The sequence below is a fragment of the Passer domesticus genome, chromosome 2 (assembly GCF_036417665.1).
Source record: "Passer domesticus isolate bPasDom1 chromosome 2, bPasDom1.hap1, whole genome shotgun sequence".
NCBI lineage: Eukaryota > Metazoa > Chordata > Aves > Passeriformes > Passeridae > Passer > Passer domesticus.
Window position 1 is genome coordinate 85,679,465 of NC_087475.1, and position 17,436 is coordinate 85,696,900.

At 37.5% G+C, this 17,436-nt stretch overlaps 1 protein-coding gene and 1 long non-coding RNA gene across 4 annotated transcripts in view; one reads left to right on the top strand and one right to left on the bottom strand.

Moving 5' to 3' along the window:
- TENM4 (teneurin transmembrane protein 4) overlaps nt 1-17,436 on the top strand; it is a 1,559,611-nt gene that overhangs the window by 814,777 nt on the left and 727,398 nt on the right. For all 3 annotated transcript variants that reach the window (XM_064409696.1, XM_064409697.1, XM_064409701.1), the window contains exon 6: nt 1,542-1,629. The gene's annotated coding sequence lies outside the window, so the exon portion shown is untranslated. The remainder of the gene's footprint in view (nt 1-1,541; nt 1,630-17,436) is intronic.
- Nucleotides 1-17,436, bottom strand: part of LOC135294455 (uncharacterized) — a 93,170-nt gene that overhangs the window by 16,528 nt on the left and 59,206 nt on the right. The window contains exon 3 of the long non-coding RNA XR_010356562.1: nt 1,611-1,719. This is a non-coding gene — a long non-coding RNA (uncharacterized LOC135294455). The remainder of the gene's footprint in view (nt 1-1,610; nt 1,720-17,436) is intronic.

Below are 17,436 nucleotides of genomic sequence, written 5' to 3' on the forward strand. Positions count from 1 at the left end.
AGGGGACGTTTAAATTGGATATTAAGAAAATTTCTTCCTCAGAAGGGTTTACATATCCTTGGCCAGATTTCTGCTTTCTTCAGATCTGCTAACCGAGTACTCTGACAGCTGCGGTGCCTCTTCAATTTTATTCCAGAAAGGGATAGAGGGAAAAAACCCACATACTTCTCTTCTTAACTACTGACTGGATAGAGATGCTGCTCAGATCTGCCAATGGTGATGATCTGAGGCAGGGCTGGTATGCTGTCTCTAATTTATTTTGGCCATCTGCTTTTCCTCCTTCTAATTGGTGCATGTTAAGAGAGAAAATATTCTTAAAGAGCATTTAAGATGAGGATGCTCCTGGACTCACTAAAAACAGATTGAAATGTAATATTTGTTTCTCATTGGGCAGATCAGTCTGTATCTCAGCAACCATTTCATATTTGGCAAGACTATTCTTTTTACATAAAGTGATTACATGTACTAAGGTTGTTATTGGTATGAAGGATGCATTAGTAAAAGTGAGAAAAGATCTCTTTTAGCAGGTTCTGCACACTTGTAAAATATTTATGTTGTAGCCTGCATATACTGCAGTTTCTTTGTAAACATTGAGCTTTATGTGTCTTAGTAATGCTCAGGAGATGAAAAGTGTATTCAAATAGGGGCCCTGCTCTCTGATCTTTCACTATGAAACAATAGCTTTAAGGTTTGTCCATTGATTTCTCTCATCATCTCAGGGGAGGCCTTGGGAAAGGTGCATGAAGTTTAATCTGCAGTATTTTCTGACCCTAACACCATGAGTTTGTTCATGGGGAGTTAATTTTAATAAAGCCTGAACTCTCATCTAAGAAAATTTCACAACCATGAAGAAGTCTGCTTCCTGAGCCACTGCCACTTTGCAGATTGCAGGAGTGGGAGACAACTAAACATTGTCAAAATAAAAATAGTGTGATTCTTGTTTCCCCTGCACTTTCTGGGTAGGATTCAGATTTCTATGTTAACCAGCTGGCAGTGCAGGCTGAACTGACCATCTAAACAAACTGTGTGAAGAGAGGAACATCCACACAGGTGACTTGGTTTGCTCTCAGAGGTACTTCTCTTTCTCTACTATTTTCAGACAAGAGTCTAATAACTACCTTAGACTAAGCTTCAAGGAGCTAAAGGAACACAAATTATACTTTCAAACAATTTTTTTCTCTAGCAAGAGTGACATTGGATTTTCAAGTAGCACCAGAAAAACCTTTTCATTCAAGTAGATTAACACAATTTAGTTTTTATTCATTTTGCATCATGAATATGCTTTTTTATAATATATATTAATAACCCTTTTTTGATTAAGTAAAATCTACCCACCTGCCAGTATTTTGCTATATTGTTTTCAAATGCCATTTTTCCCAATAGTAATCTTAGTTAAAATGCCTTGTAATAGTAGCTATACTCTCCTAGTAGATATGATATGAAATTTCAATACCACACAGTATTTCTCACTGACACCATACTTGCATTTCTTATTTACAATATTCCCCAAAGAATTATGGTTTGTCTTTATTATTTTACAGGACACTGGTAATAATATATGGATTCTGTTGGAGACAGAGTGTCATACAAGTATTGGATGAAATATTTACCTAGCAAATAGCCTTGCTGGTAAGTCATTGTATTCTTTCTTCTCTTTTGCCACACTTCAGGTCCAACAATGTGAAGGAAGGTTTATAATCCTGTTCAATTGGATTTTCACTTAAAAAGAAAAAAAAAAACAAACCAGAAGAAAACAAATTAAATTGTATATTTTAAATATTTGCCTTTCCCTTTCTCAAATAGCTTCAGTACTACTTCAGTATATCATGAGGCTTTGTAGGTTGTTTTATCTACAGGTACTCCCTCATCAGAAATGTCCAAAGTTCAGTTGCACAGGCTAATGCAAGTCATGAAACTTCTTGCTATTTTTTTAATCCTTTTTTTGTACTGCTGGGTTGTTTTTTTATTTATTTTTTTTTAATTTTTGGATTGGTCTTGTTTTATTTACTGTAGATATTGTGCTTTTGGTTAAGCTTTGATGCTGAAGAGTGTTTGTGAAATATCAGTGCGGCTTTTATTTTAATATATGTCAGATACTAAAGAAAATCACACATTTAAAAGATTAGTTTTAAGGTCACTGGCCAAAATCACCCAGGCTATAATCCTATTGGTATGTCTGGTTTATTGTATGATGTTGAGTGAGTAATTTCTGAAGAGTAGGAACTGTGTATCTGTGAGCAGATACAGTAATGCATGTACAGTAGTGTATGAACTGAATTATTCTTCTTTGCATAATTGGAGAGATCACCAGGTAGCTGTTAAGAGTGACTAAACTTCACCAGGCCTGATAAAACCTATTGAGTCTTAAAATATTACCAAAAATGAATAATATAAAATATATTTTTTTGTTTCAAATGGAGTTGCTTTAACTCTTGTATTTTCAATATTGTTTGCAATGCTGATTGTTACTTCCATCCATTGGGTATAAGATCTGCACTTGAAATGCTGATCTTGTGCTGGGATTTTGTATCAAAAATGTGGAAAAGAGACCAAAGGTGAAATCACCATGTTTGGATTGCTAGGTTGCTGTATAAAGATACACATTCTAGAGACTGATTAAATATGAAGGACATTTTATTTGTTGTTAGCCACAGTGACTGAAATATTTGACACTTTGAAATGTCTTGAGTTGGTCTCCTCTGTTAATTCTTTATTGGGAAGAAAGAAAATATCTGGGAAAAGTATTAGTTGTATTTTCATATATTACCTGGATATGTACCAAGAGGAGGGGATTAAAATATGTCCTTGGCAGAAGGGGGATAGTGTTCAAAACTCATCTGGATAATTTCCAAAGCAACCTCATCCAGTTAGACTTGCTTTTGAAGTAAGGGTGAACTAGACATCCAGAGGTCCCTTCCAACCTAACTTATTCTAACATTCTGGAGATCTGTGTAGCTGGGTGAGATATGCAATGTTCAGAAAACTGTTTTGTGATATACACACACCAAGGTACTTTACTTAATCTTCAAGAGAAATTTCATTATTTAATATTCAATGGATGAGAGCAACGGGACTCTAAAGATGCTGAGGGAAGTTGGGGAGCCAGAAAAGGGGAAGTGGGATTTCTTTAGTGAGGTTAGGATCCAGCTGTGGGAGATAATTAAGTACCTAATGCCATAGATGTGAGCATTATTTGTCCTGTGGTTTTAAGATTTTATTTTAAATGCCTTTGTTTTGGAGTATGATTTGCTCTCAGTAGTCTGTATGATCACTGAGTGCTTTGATCGCTGGAGGGCACAGATTTTCATATACTGAGCAAAACTTAAGCTCACTTGGGGAATCAGGACTGATTTTACAGAGGGAACTCTGTCCAGTCTCCCTAGCAGACGGCCATAAAACTCCACAGGAGAATATGAGTGAAGAATACTATGTTTCTGTAAAAAGGAAAAATGTCATTTTGAAGTGTGGATAAAAGTATAGCCTGCAAAATGCAAAATAAACCAACTGCTATGTTCTGTTCGGTATTGATACAACCTCAGGAATATCCATGATGGGATACTTAAAAAAAACTATGGACCAGCTGGACATAGACCTCTGAGAAAAAACAAGGATGAGTATGAAAAGTTCATGAGCAAGAATGAAAAGAAAGATGGAATTGCTTGAGCTGATTTACAGTGATGAGCATAAAATAAATGATAGGCTTTTCAAAAAAGAAATAAAGGGTTTATTCTCTCCATTAAATTCATTCTGGAGAGAGAAAAATTGGGAAATTAAACTGAACTCAATTCAGGACAGGTAGTAGCAGAGAGCTTAGACAGATTGGGAAAATATAGTGCTGCAATACACTGCTTGGATATATTTTGAAGCGTTTTCAAAATAGGTTGGAGAATCTTCAGTCAGATATAACTGATCTTCATTGGGATATAGGATTAAGTCCATCTCCTGTGGTCTTTCCCAGCCCTGCTTGTCTCTAGTACACTGCCTCTGAATCCAGAGCAAAAATTACCAGATGGTCTTGCTCAAGGAAACAGTTGTATAGAAAGGGTGGAGGGGGAAGGGAGGCTGCGGTTAAAGTTACGTCTCTCCTGTACATTATAGTGGCCAACATATGCAACCCTCACCTGCTGAAATCTGTACTATCTCATGAGTAAACAGCATCAACTTGGGCTTGTTGGAAGTTGAATCCCTGACAGGAGGCTCTCATTTACAATCATCTCAAACTACACTCTCAGTGTGTTGAAAAGCATGAAGACAATATCTATTTGCCCTGTTTGCTTTAAAAGGGTGTGGCTTAGATATTCCATCTGAAAGCAATAGCCATTATATCCCACACATGATCATATCACATTGACATATCTACTTATTAAAGTCATAGATTGGTGCTTTTAGCAGCAACCAATGCCATATTGGGAATCTGAAGCCTTCTAAACACACCAGAAAACAGCTGTGATGGACATACACAGCAACCGTACCACATGCATGGGCAGAACATTGTTTTGGAAGCACAAGAAATCACCACTGTGTCTGGAAATGAAATTATTATGAACTCAATTGATAATTACAAGAAATAACAGCTCTGTTTCCAAACACTAGGAATCATAATCCTTTTAGCAAATAATCATGCTGTTTATATGCCTTACAATTAGGTGCATAAATTGGAAGATGAGACACTCCTCTGTATATCCCAACTGTGTAGAAATATAAATAATTATAACAGTTCTTTTCTCTGTAACTAGTAGAATCTGAACTCTTTTGAAAAGAGCTTTTTAGAACTGAGCTCCAGCTTTTCATTTCTTGTGCTCTTTATCTGCACTTCACCAGCTTGAATAATATCACTTAGAGCTGCCGCTATACAGTCACCTTTTAATTTTCTGCTTCTCATGCTTTAACGTACTCATAAATTTGGGTGTAGATGTTCTGCTGGATTGTTTGAATGAGAAAAAGAAATCAATTTAAGATAAAAACAAGGGTTCTTTTTGTCTGCAAAAAATTTCTGGCCTTAATACCCTTGATACTCATCCAGCACAGGTGCTCTACTATGTAATTATTGGAAACAGCGTGAAATAAAACAAAGAAATAGGACTGGAAACCTCAAAAATATTGCCAATGCATTAGGTAAAGACAGTAGTAAGACTGCACACGTATCATCTTCCAGTGTTTCACTCTCTGATGACCAAAACAGTAGGAATAGTACAGCAAAAGACAATAAAATTGCTAATATCCACTCAAAAACCTTTTCTTGATTTGCAAATTATTGTAGAGTCAAGTTAGAAGTAGATATTGGCAGTGCAGAAATGATAGGCAGCCACACCCAAAGAAATTCCAGGACTGAATCCATTGATCAAAAATGTTTTCATCATTTACATTTCCTTATGGGTTAAATAACAATAAATATTGAAGGGAGAGCTGCAGCTGCAGCTGGAAAATTTAGAATAAATAGTTAAATATAACCCACAGCAGAGTCTGGGAGCTCTTTCCAATATTTGAATACAGCAAGCTGGTTCCTATTTTATAGGAGACCCCAGGTCAAGGAGAAGTAATTAATCCTGCTTTTAATTTAGAAAAACTTGTCGTTTATCTCTGGAAATGTTTAAAAATGCAGTTTTACTTTAGAAAAGTTACATTCATCATCATTGCTGGTTTTCTGACATATATGGACATTTTCTGTCTGGCAATGAACAGTCTCTCTCTAGTCCCAAATCACCTGTAGAAGTCAATTTTTATGTGAAAATTTGTTGGGAGTTGGAGTCTTCACAGCCCTCTCAGCACCACTGCATTTGTTTAGATCTTGTGAGACCTCAACACAAGTACTGCATCCAGTTCTGGGGTTTCTAGGAAGGATGTTGACCTGTTGGAGTGAGTCCAGAGAAGGGCCAACAAAATTATTAGAAGAAAGGCCAAGAGAATCAGGATTGTTCTGCGTGGAAAAGAAAAGGCTTGGGGTTCACCTGATTCCTGCCTTTTTGGTACCTAAAGGGAGCCTATGAGACAGATGGAGAGGGGCTTTTTGTAAGAGCATGTTGGACAAGGGAGAATGGATTCAAACTGAAAGAGGGTAGGTTTCGATCAGATATTGCAAAGAAACTCTTCCCTTTGAGGGTAGTGAGGCACTGCCACAGGTTGCCCAGAGAAGCTGTGGGTGCTCCACCCTGGAAGTGCTCAAGGCCAGGCTGGATGGCGCTCTGAGCAGCCTGGTCAAGTATAAGGTGTTCCTTCCTATTTCAGGGGAGCTGGAACAAGATTGTTTTTAAAGATCCCTTCCAACACATGCCATTTAATGGGTCTATGATTCTAAATTTTGTTCAGGCAGATAAAGTGTGTTGACAGAACCAATGCTGGGGTTCAAAACTGAGCAGTAAGATGCTTCAGTAATAGAGTTCCACCTTTTTTACAAAGACATGTTTCTTGTACCTTCTGCCTTTTAATTCAACATGTAAAAAATTGGGCTTTTATATATTTTAATGAAATTTTTTTGGCCAAGTAATAGTGAAGCTAACTGTACTTGGATATGTGTTATTTATTTAAAAAGTCTGGCATTTGTTGGTCTTAGTCATACTACTCTTGTTAGCGTAAGATGTATGATAAAATTACAGAATGCTTGGTCTTTTAAAGGTGTGCTTTAATTTGTGTTTGTATCTTCTTGAAAAGAAATAGCTCATTCTGCTGAAAATAATACAGCCATTAACCAAATCCCTGCCTAGAGATACTGGGAAGTCATGTGTAAGGTGATAGTCTGTAAATTTCTTGGCTCTCTTAAGATGGCCAGTTTTTGCCAGAGTTGGCAAAATGTGGCCCGTTTTTGCCAGAGTTGCAAGAAATTGGAGCATTCCTAAAAGGAGAAGTGAAATAACACAGGTTTTGGGTGTCTGCTAAGTGTTTTGCCTGTTTCAACCCTGTAGGAAGAAAAGATGATCAAAGGAAAAGTGATTGCATTGCACAGTGGTTCACATCCATGCAAATGTTCGGAAGAAACTGACTTCTCAGAACTCATGCAAGATCATATTAGTTTAAGACTACCATTTTATTGAGCATCGTCTACAGCTTGGTAATCTGAGAAGCAGAAGATTTCAGTCAATGCACACACCTTCTCCATCTCCTCCTGGAGGTGCTTTATCCAGGATGGGGACGAGGAAACAAGACATAACAGAAACCTACTTCAGTTCATATTAGATCAGATTTGATCATCCTGGGAAAAGACATATACTCTAAGGTGGTGGACTTAAAACAGAAAGCCAAAACAATTTTAAGAAAAGAGAGTAAACTGGGTTAGTGGTGTGTTGTTTTCATGTGTTATTCCTGAAGTCTGTAGGTATTAGCTAAGATTTAGTTAAGTTCATTAGCTAAGATAGGTTAGTTCATAAGTAAGGATGGTTCACTCTCACAAGGCATCTGTTTCTGAAATTAAAAAGCCAACAACTGCATGATTGCCCAGATAGCAATCTTCATTTAATAGAGATCCATGATTCAAAGAGATATGTGACTTAAAATCTTCTAGGGAGCACAAAGCAATTAATAGCTGGAACTTTTTATAGCACCTTTTATCCAAGGATCTCAAAACACTTTACTGGCTTTAATTAGGCCTCATACTATGCAGTATCTTCCTGGAATAGAGAAATGTTATTTTTTTAATTCTGAATATAGTGGAACATGTGACACAGAGGTTAAATGACTTGACAATGATCATATAGAAGCAAATAATAATGATAGGAATAAATCCCAAACCTCCTGCCTTTGAATCCCATGTTCTAACCATTTGCTAAGTTTCTATCCTCTGCATTAAACTCAAGGCTTTTTTCTTATCTGTTCTGTAATGTGTGATTTTGACTACAGGATCAAAGCCCAGGCAACTAGAAAGACATTCACCCTTTCCAAAAAGAAAAGAAAAGAAAAAAAATTGAAAAATCAGTGTAAGAACACTTTCTGCTGTCAGGTAGAGGAGAAACACTTACTATTTACTGCATTGAGAGCTGTGAAAGATATGGAAGAGCAGACTCTAGAGGTAAACACATTGTCTTTGGAGATAATGAGTAAGGATTTGTGTTGCTGCCTAAGAGGAAGAATAGGTTGGGTTGGGCTTTTTTTGAAGATGGTATAAAATGTGAAGAATGCTGCCTGCAGTATGCTCAGGAATTCAGTATCAGGAAAAAAAAAAATCAATCTTAAGGCTGTTAAGGAGATAATCTCCTGGGGAAAGATAATAAGAAATCATCTCATGCAGGTATAGCCCCTGTAGCTGGGAAGTGTTGCATAAGAACCACAGGCATCTATACTCATGCAAACTCTTAAATGCTAGTCCTTGGCAGGAAGCAGGGGGAAAGAAGGTCAATATGCTTAAATTAGCAGATAATAAAGATAATTCTGCTGTTGTGTTTCTAATAGCAACTTGAATTAGGTTATTGGATAGATAACATGATTTGTTTCTTGTAGATTAAAGCACATTTTGAAAATGGTAGGAGAAGGGAAACAAGCAAAATGACTAGGCCAACACTAGGAGCCTGAATAAAATCTGTGTTGCTTTCACAGCAACCTAATTTAAGGAGCCTGAATTTTTTACTTGTAGAATTGGTTACTTGTCAGATGCTGATAATGATTACTGGTAAGAGAGAAAGAACTCAGTTCAGCCCTTATATAGAGAAAATCAGGCAGTTCATGAAAACTTGATTCATTTGCCTTACTAAAACATCTCTAGTCTTATCTTTACATCAAAGCTTGGAAGTTTGAATCCATTGGGTTTTTTTCCTTCAACTGATTCTCACTAATTTCACCATCATAAGTCACACTTAACAGTAGAGCTGGCCAACCAGTACAAATATTTTTTTTACCATTTTTAAGCACCAGGAGATCCTAGAAGCTGATGTATCATGGGAAGAAATGTTCAATCAAGTTTAGAATAAATAAAGAAATGCTTCCATTGATTAAAGTGTCCACCATCCAAGTGATCTCAAGAACAATTATACAGTCATGTTACAATAATGTTTCCCAGGCAAAACAAGTCTATGCATCCTCAGTTCAGAGGTGATGCTGTGAATTAATTCACAAGGTTATTTGCCAACTGTTCCTTGGAAATAAGCTAAAATACCAAAGGTACAGGTTAGGAAATTAGAAACTGCTTGCATTGCGCTTAGACACAGGAAAAGATGGCACTGAAGTGCTTTCACTGTTCACACTTCACAAAATCTGCTGCACATAGACTTGACTTTTAAATAAATAACCAGTCTTTGCAGTTCTCATCACAGATTCTAAAGAGGCAGATGCAGCCATTGCAAATGATTTTGCTCTGTGTTACATTTGTCAAAAGCTGTCAGAATGTAGTAAAAAGGTGTTTGTACAGAGTAATATGCTGCTTGAACTCCTGTATGTCTCCTAGGCTGGAGATTTTAGATTGCTGATTTGTAAGAAAGAATGAGTTCCAAAAGATCCTGTTATTTTCTGGTTTACTAATTTATATATGGTTCACTTCTACATATTTGCATGTCTGCAAATTACAGTCAACACTCAAGCCTGAAAGAGGAATTGAATCAGATAGGAAAAGACCAATCTGCTTCACACTGAGCTACAGTTGTGTAGTTAGATAGTAGGAATTGTGTACAAAATAATCATTATTTTACCCATGATTTTGCATGGCTTTAATCATGTCTAAAATACCTTTGTTTAAAAATTAAATGTGTGTCAAGGTTGGAGAGAAAGGGGAGGATTTGGACATATGCTAAATCAACAAAGTTTACAAAAAAATTTCATACACACATACAAATGTGTGATTCTACTATCTTTTACATTGTATCTCTATTCCATTAATAAAGCTCACCTGATCACAAGAAAAAAAATCAGAAGCAGATCAAGTCTGTTGGGTTCTATATAATGCACCAATTTAAGGTGAACATTTAAAAAAATAAGTATATTACATATTTTCATGCATACCAGGAAATACTATATTTATCTGGAAAACAGACAAGAAAGTTACATCTGACTGGTGAACAGGTGCATATTGATCCTGTTGCTGACCAAATGAATTTTATAGCCAACATAATATTACAATTTTAATTAATTCTAGTTTTGTGTGAGTATCATTAGCTGAAAATTATTTAGCAGTACCATGAGGCAGTGGCAGGCAAACAGAAAAAAGAAAGCAGGAAGATACAGAGTTGTTGAAGAAAGAGAGTTCTTGCTATTACTTTTGGCAAGCTGGTTTAGTTACATTCATAAACATTCATAAAACTAAATAAGGAATGAACTGGTGACAGAAAATTATATCTTCAAGACCATATATGAACCAGTCTTCATTAGTGTGAAAATGTTAACTATGTACCAATGCTTGAAACTAGTATTTATTATGTTTTATGAGATGAACTATAAAAATGAAGAGGAGCTGAACCTGCTAACACAATTTTTTTCTCTTTTAAAATTTGGAGCATGGGGAGAAAATTACATTTGTCTTTTGATAACCTCCAAAGACATTACTTGATTGTCCTAATTTTTCTGAGAAAACCTTGACCATGTTGCAGGGGCAGAAAGGCCTCAAGAGTCCCTGAACTGCAAATTACTAGAGATTAGCAGTTAACTGGAAGATGAGTTCGAAATATTGGATGGATCTGCTCTATTTTTATACCTCTGCTCTAACTATGGTATGATGAACACTCATTCTCCACTGAAGAAAGAAAGACTGACTTCCATTTGAAACACCATTCTCCTCATTTCCTTTGCCATTAGAAGAAATTGGCGAAGACCACATTCTCCAAAACTTTAATTTTATAAATAAATTTCAGAAAGAGAACGTTATGCCATAAGAATGGGTCAGAATTCTCTAAGTAGATTTGTTTTTAATTTTAGGCTTTGAAATGCAAACTGAATGCTAGACATGAAAAATATAGCATATCTTCCCAAAATGACAAGTGTTATTTTATTCTCCTGGTTTTTACTTGAATAGAGTTAATTTTCTTCAGAGTAGCAGGTGTGGGATTAAGTTCTGAATTTGTGCAGGAAACAGTTCTGATAACACAGGGGATGATTTTGTTATTTCAGAGCAGTGCTCACACAGAGCCAAGGCCTTTTCTGCTCCTCACCCACCCACCAATGAGGGGGCTGGAGGTGCACAAGGAGTTGGGAGGGGGTGTAGACAGGACATCTGACCCTGACTGACCAAAGGGTTATTCCAGACCATATGGTGTCATGCTCAGCAATAAATGAGGGGGAGACTGGCCAAGGGGCTGCTGCTTGGAAATCAATGGTGGTGAGCAATGGTTTTCATTTACATCCCTTGTCTTTCTCTGTTGTTTTCATTTTCATTTTCATTAGGATAATGGTAGTAGCAGTAGTACTAATAGAAGCAATGCTAGTAGCATCAGGAGTAGTAGTAATAGAAATAATATTTAATTTTAATTCAGTTATTAATCTGTTCTTATCTCAATGCGTCAGTTTTCTTTTCTTTACCATTTGAATTCTCTGTCCCCCTTTCTGCTGGCATGGGGATGACTGGGTGACTGTGTGGTACTTAGTTGCTAGCTAGGCTTAAGCCATGAGAGTTCTTTTTGACACCCAATGTGAGTCTCAAAGGGTTTCATTTAATAACAGATTGACCAGAGTGTATTAGAAGGAATTTATACTTGTAACGGTTTTGGGTCATAATAGTGATTCTTCTGTTCTTGATATTATTTTATCTGATATGTACCCTGACCTTTTTCTTGCTGTACATGTTAAAAGCTGGCTTTGGCTTTTGCAGTTTGCTGTGCTCTGTATTGGTTAGTGATGTTTTGCTGGGAACATTTGTTGTTAAAACACTGACCTTGAGCTTAATCTGGTATTTGGGCTCTGTACTGTAGGTACAATTTCATGGGGACAATTAACAACAATGCCTTTTACTCATTGGTTTGGTTTGTTGGGTTTTTTGGTTTGGTTTATTTGGGGGGTTTTTTTAGGGGTGGGGGGTGGAGGTTTGGTTTCTTTTCCTTAAGGGGGGGTAGGTTTTTTTTATTTTCTTTGTTCTGTTCTGTTTTGTTTTGTGGTTGTGTTTTGTTGGGGTTTTTTTTGAGGGGGGGAGAGGCAAGACAGAATGACACCTTTTTTCTTCTGTGAAAGCTGCAATAACTTCTCAGTATCTTGAACAAGTGAGAATAGTTAGAATACTTCTATTGGTATTTCTTAGGAATATTGCTTTGGTTTTGCCTAAAACTAACAAGCAATTTAGGAATTATCACCCTGTCCTTATAAGAGTATGGTGATGGGTGGCACAACATGTGGGAGAATATGGGTAAGTGTCTCAAAGGTGACCTCAAATGTTCTGAAACTTCACTCTCAAGAGCTACAGGATCCAAACAAAGTGATAGAACATTTGCAAAAAAACTGCTGTGGCAATTCCAAAGAGGCACAGCACTGCTGGATACGACACATCACCCTCAGTGAGAAAGATGGAAAATAAACAAAAAAAAAAAAAACAGCAGGGCTAATACAGACACTAGATCAGTCACCTCTATAACTAATAGGGAGAAATGGAATCACAGAATGGGTCAGGTTAGACCAGAGTGGTTAGACTGGGGTTGTCTGGTCCAACCTCTCTGCTCAAAAAAAAAACCCTAGATCACATTACACAATATTTCTTCCAGATGGTTCTGGAAGATGTCCGGTGAGGGAGGACTCATTTTGTAAGACATGAAGAAGGTTTTCTTAAGAGGAAGAAAGAGAAAGAACCAAAAGACACAGCCAGTTCTGCAGAAAAGCAGTCACAAGAACAAGAGGAAAACACTGAAATCATAAATGTAACAGAAACCTCCTCATCCCTTTCTCTAAGTGAGCCTTGAGATATATGAAATGTTAGTTACTGATGATGGTCTACTGGGGCCACTAGTCAGGAATTAGAGCATAAGGAAATCTGGCAGCTGGGATCACATGATAAGGATAAAGCCATTGACAAAGACAAAATAACAACTCTGTCTTGACCACTTAATAGAAGATAAACACAAGATTTCTTAACTGCTGTGGGTTTTTGGAGAATGCACATTCCAAATTAAAATCTGGTACATAAGCTTTCTCTGTGGAGTGACCCAGAAGTATGCTTTTGAATGGGCCCCTGAGCAGAAGCAAGCCTTAAAAATATCAACTGGGAGATAGCTAGGTAATAGTACTTGGCACAGTCCAGACAAGACAAAGTGAGAAATGTGTTCTTTGCACCTCAGCCAGGGATAACAGACCTACCTGGAGCCTCTGGCAGAAAATACCTGGAGAGACTGAAGGTCAGCTGGTAGGGTTTTGGTCCAGGGTATAAGGGATCTGAAGGCTCTTTCTTATTTTTCTTTTCATCACTACTATTATTGGTAATATTAATATTAATATTATATTAAACTGTTCTAATATCTACCCATGAGTTTTCTCACTTTGGCCTTTGAATCCACTTCCTCCCATCCTGATGCAGTGAGGAGTGAGCAAAGAGTTGCCTGGTGCTTAGCTGCAGACCAGAGTTATACTACAAAATTCATACATACCACAAACCTCCAGAAAGTCTGTAAATTAATCTTTACAAAACACATCCATGTTTTATATTTTTTCTTCTATCTCTGTGATAATGTGGGCCTTTTCAATTTCCCATGTAGCTAAAGTACACTACTTTATGCAGTGTTTGCATTTGAATAAATTGTTTTAAGGTTGATAGTATTTTTTTGCCATTACTCTAGGTCCTCTGACAGAGGATGGTGAATAACATTGTTAAAGAGAATTGCATGATGAACAGCGTCTTCAGAGTTTCTGTTATTTTTTCTTATCTTTAATGGGCATGATGCTGTTCATAATTTAACCCCCTATAGGGATGGGACCTGGAAACTTCATTCCACTTTCTTACCTTCTTTAGAGAAAGGAGTGCACGTCTAGGGAATGAATTTAAGTGTGATCTACAGGCTGAAGGGCATAGGCACCAGGACCAAAAATTATATTGTAGATGAAGCCAACGTAACTAAACACAAAGCCTGCCTTCAAGATGGCCACTGCTCAGTTAAAATGATTTTTCTAAAAATGTGAAACTCATAAAATTCAAAGTAATCTTCCTCCTTGGACTGTTTTAATTTCACCAGGATCATCAAAGCAAATTCTGGCGAGTTCTAATCTCTTGGAAACTCTTGCTGAATGTTCAGTTAAATCTATCATTAGGGAATCATTAACACGTAATGATTATTGTATTGCTGTGAAGAGGTATCACTTCTAGTATCAATTCAAGTTTTCACACACTCACACTCTACAGCAGAAGCAAGCAGTTTATTCAGAGGATTTAGATATACATTTCTATGTCTCTAAAATAATGGGATTTAGTTTTGCTTTACTATTTGATGCCAAAATCCAGAACTTTGATTAAGCCAAATCCTCAAACATAATTAAGCTCCCAGTTCCAACTGAAGGACTTGAAATCTTAGTTCCAGCGAGAGCTCTGTAGTCTCTTCCATGCAAGAAAAAAAATCTTGGATAGTAGACCATGTACAAGTAACAGAAGTGGTGGGCTGAAAGCAATTCCATCGTAGGAAATTAGAGTTAATAAAGCTTATATCTCTATCCTTTGGAGAAGTTGGGCTGGACAGTCAAGGAGTTACTCATGCACATCTGACTGATGTACCTCTGCTTTATATTTCTGCAATGAATATCAATTGTATGGAAATATGATGAGATTATAATTTCCTGAGGACTGGAACTGGATGACCCAAAGCCTAAAGAACCTTAGAGTTTGCTACCAAACCTATGACAACCACATACAGTAAAATCTCATGTTCCCATCAGTCTTAGCCATAATTTATTCATTTCTTATTTTCTTGACCATGATAGAAAGACATCCTGGTTTCTGAAACTGCTTTTTCCCAAATGAAAACACACCGCATCACCTGAGAAAAAAACAGGAATGGCAAGAACAGCCTTCCACTGCCTAAAAGGGTCATATAAGGAAGGCTGGAGAGGGACTTTTGGCAATGAAAAGCAGTGATAGGAAAATGGGGGACGGCTTTAGGCTGAAAGACAGTAGATTTAGATTACATATCAGGAATAAATTCTTTAATGTGGTGGTGCTGAAGCAATGGCACAGGTTGCACAGCAAAGTTGTGTGTAATTGTATGGTGGGCTATTACCCTCAGGGCAGAAGCCCAGCATACAAATGCCGGCCGGCCAGGATAGCTCAGCAGGGGGGCTCAGGCAACCCAGGCAAGCTATAGTGATTTGCAGTCAGCTCTTTAGTGATTTCAGCTCTTTCAGCATGCCTGGTGCCGTCGCCCTAGGTGCCATGCAGCAGATGCAGAGAGAGAGGGAGCAGCGCTGTGTGGGTTCCGCAGGGTTCTTTTATTCGGGTCTCCGCGAAGTGTCCAGTGACAGCGTGACAGCTCTCCTCTCCCGAACCGGGCAGGATTAGGGGTTTTTATACCTTACAGGGGTATTGAAAACTGTCCAATAGTACGGGTCAGGGGAAAGTGACCTATGGGCTTGCAGGGAGATAACAGGGTCCGAAAGACGGAAGAGAGGGGCTTCTAAAGCCTTAGTCATGCTGACTTTGGCATTTCCTAGCTCAGGCCTCTGACCGCCAAGGCCTTGCAGGCCTTGTGCCTGCTACATAGTTGTGTGTGTGGGCTACCATGTCTCCCTGGAAATGTTCAAGGTCAGCTGGATGGGGCTCTGAGCATCCTGATCTAGTGGAAGAAATCCTTGTCCATGGCAGTGGGATTGGAACTGGATGATTTGTAAGGTGCCTTGCAAGCAAAACCATCCTGTGTTTCTATGATTTTATTAAAAGTGTCAAATACAATTGGGTACATAATTACAACAGATATTCAGCACAGAAACCCACTAGCAATAAATTCTACTTAAATGTCACTTGTAATGCAGTCTGTTTGTGTGAGCACCTTATCTAGAAGGTAAAGCAGTCCTTTCTATTGGTGTGACTGTATGATAGATCATTTTCCTCTTTGTCATGTGCTCACTGAACATATCAGCTCATCTAGCTCATACAAACTCTCTGTTTGTTCATTCCTTTGAAGCTTCAGCAGCTGTATCATGTCTGAAATGTGATAGAAAGTATAAGGCCTTCTTGATAGAAGTAAAAGCATGGTTAAGGAGGCTGTGCAGTAAATGTCAGTCACATTTTGCAAATTCATTATCCTGTTGCAGGCCTATGTTTAACTGGCCTCTCATTACCAAAATATACATAGCTATAATTATCTGAGAAAACAAAAAAAAAAAAAAGAGTTTTTTATCTTTTGACTCTAATTTGTGTGTGTGTATACACTTTTGAACACCTGTTTGTCCCTCTCTGTGTCCACATTTCTTACTCAAAATGTAGGAAATGCAGGTCTCTAAACTAACAAAACCATTCCTAGACATGAAATAAATTCTACCAAAGACTTTTCCTTAAATCAGAATTATATGACCATTTGTTGTATATTTTGGTTATTCCAGATAATGAATGCAGTAAAGAAAAAATTTTTAAAATCTCAGCAACTCAAGAAAATGCTTCTCAAATAACAGTAACAATGAAAAAAATGTGGAAAGGCTATTCAGTGTGGGTATTTCCTTGAACAGCCACCCTTTGATATGAAGTTACACATCTTTGGACGCTGCCTTAGGAAGTGGTAAGGGTCAAACCTTACCTAGAGTGTCTGCAAAAGCTGCATGCCACAATCTTATTTATTTAAACAAAGGCTGTTAACAAGAAATCTCTATTTTACTACATGTTGTTGTTGTTCAAACTGACTTAGATTCTACAAAAAGTAAGGCAGAAAGGCTGATTTGCTCTTTCTGTAGAAGAAAACACGTCTAGCACGCTGAATTTATCCATCTGCATTTCTCTGAGAGGATGGCAAAGGGAAAAGAACTCGTATTTTACATACAAATCTCATACAAATTTCAGACCTCCACAAAGAATAGCTCAAAATGACAGCACTCTGTAAAGTTTTCTAGCTAAAAAGTTAGAGCCACTTGCAAGGCAAAGTGGGAGGAAGAACTTCTCAGTTACTCTGGTGAATAACACTTTGAGAGGAAACTCCCTTTCTCAACAACTCAAACGTGAATTATTTAAACCACAAAATAATGAATCACAGAAGTGATTGCTGTTGTTTTGGATGTCAGTGTGAGGAACCTCTGGAGATACAGCATAATCCAACCCTTCTTCTTAGAGCATGTTGTTCAGAGACTTTTCAGTCCAAGCTGGAATATACCCAAGTTTGGACACCCCACAACTTCTCTATGCAACCTGTGTTCAACCATTGTCACAATAAAAATACTGTTTTCTAGTTTTTTTATGGAATTGTGTGCATGTGGAATTGTGCAGAGAACACACCAACCAGTGTTCCCATCCACTAAGCCAAAATTCATGTTATAAAAAATATCAATCTGGTTAAGTAGGATTTCATTTTCATAAATTGGTGTAGACAATACAATCCCCTTATCCTGGAAATGGAAGCCAATCACCCCAAGCATTCTTCCCTA